This window comes from Chrysochloris asiatica, unplaced genomic scaffold (genome assembly GCF_000296735.1).
Source record: "Chrysochloris asiatica unplaced genomic scaffold, ChrAsi1.0 scaffold00264, whole genome shotgun sequence".
Lineage (NCBI taxonomy): Eukaryota > Metazoa > Chordata > Mammalia > Afrosoricida > Chrysochloridae > Chrysochloris > Chrysochloris asiatica.
Window position 1 is genome coordinate 1,915,196 of NW_006408782.1, and position 1,901 is coordinate 1,917,096.

Genomic DNA, 1,901 nt, shown 5'->3' on the forward strand with positions numbered 1-1,901 from the left:
GCCTCACTTTCTTGAAAGATTTCCATTTTTATTCCTTCAATTCCTGGTGCCTTGTTCTTTGCCAATTCCTTCAATGCACCTTGGACTTCCTCCTTCAGTATCATTGGCCATTGTTGTTGTTTTTATGTGCAGTGGAGTTGGTTTTGACTCATAGAGACCCTGTACAGGGTTTCCAAGACTGTAAATCTTTATGAAAGCAGACAACCTCATCTTTCTCCCATGGAGCAGCTGGTAGTTTTGAACTGCTGTCCCTGAGGTTCACAGCCTGATTTGTAACCACTGCACTTCCTTTGCCTACCTTTGTAAAAGAGACACTTGAGGTGGAGAGGAAGGAATAGCCAGAATCATCACTACAGAAAGCTTCTAAGTCCATCTTCAGCTTATAACTGATTGGAATCCCTTAAAGGGGGCTAAAAGTTGCCCAGTGAAAGAGGCTTCCTGTGGAGCCTTTACATTGCACAAGACCATAGGTGGAATCTAGAACTCCATCCAGAACTAACCGAGGTAGGAAATTTCCACTGGAGAGGACGAGTCGACTAGCTTGGAGCAGCTACAAAAACAGAAGATACTTTGTGAAAGTAAGACAGGCAGGAAAAATCTGAAACAATAACGGCAGTCTGATGGATTACTACAAGAACAAGTAAGCTGTTTTCCCGAGAGCCATCAAGGCACGTGGTTGGGACCCTCAGAGCAAACCCCCTTCTAAGACTGAGACTTAAGGGGAATACATGAGCAGGCATGTGGTCTGAATGGTGACCACGCTGGTCACCGATAACGGAAGAGGGGGAAAAAACATCAAAGTTGCGAGCTAAACCCAACCACATTCAATAGACCCCTGTGAATCCGGGTCGTGACCTGGATGGCCAGCAGTATGGCAAGACTTGGGGACTCCTGGGCCCAGAGGGCAGTGACATGGCCACAGAGGACTAGAGCAGAGAGTGAAGTGCCCAGCTGATATGAAGTGAGGGGAGAGGCACAAGAACACCTATACTTGCAGATAGTACCCACTGGACCTGGATTTGATGGCTAAATGATTAGAACTAGAAGAAGAAAGAAGAGGGGTGGGGGAGAGTAACCTGCTACAATTTGATGAACTTTACCTATACCTTTGGACATAGTAGCTCAAAAGAGGGAACAAAGTTTACAGAAAGGATCATTCCCACCCCTTCGGTACACAGGGTTGACAGGGATGGGCAACACAGACATTGGCTACCCAAAATGGTGGGGCCTATAAAGGCAAGATCTTCTTCAAATTGCAGATTGTTAATGAGTCTTACTCCAATACTAACGCCACCTTTTTCTTCATATAACCCAGCTTCTCAGATTATTTGCTCAGCATAGACGTTGAATAACTATCACACACGTTTCTTAATTTGAACCCATTCAGTGTTCCCATGTTCTGTTCAAACAACTGCCTCTTGAGCAGATTCCTCATGAGCACAATTAAGTGTTCTGGAATACTCATACTTCACAAGGATGTCCATAGCTTGTCATGATCTACACATTTGAAAGCCTTTGCATAGTCAATAAACCACAGGTAAATATCTTTCTGATATTCTCTGCTTTCAGCCAAAATCCATAGGACATCAGCAATGATAACTCTCATTCCACGACCTCTTCTGAATCCAGCTTGAACCTCTGGAAATTCTCTGTCAATGATGCTTGCAGCCGTTTCTGTACTACCTTTAGTAAAACTTTACTCGCATGGGATATCAAAGAGATTGTCCGATGATTTCTGCATTCTGTTGGGTCACCTCTCTTTGGAATGGGCACAAATATGAATCTCTTCCAATCATTAACACCCTGTGATATGCACATGATACAACCTGGCTTGCTGAAAGTGACGAGGACTTAAAACATTTACTGATGAAGATCAAAGAGCACAGCCTTCAGTATGGATT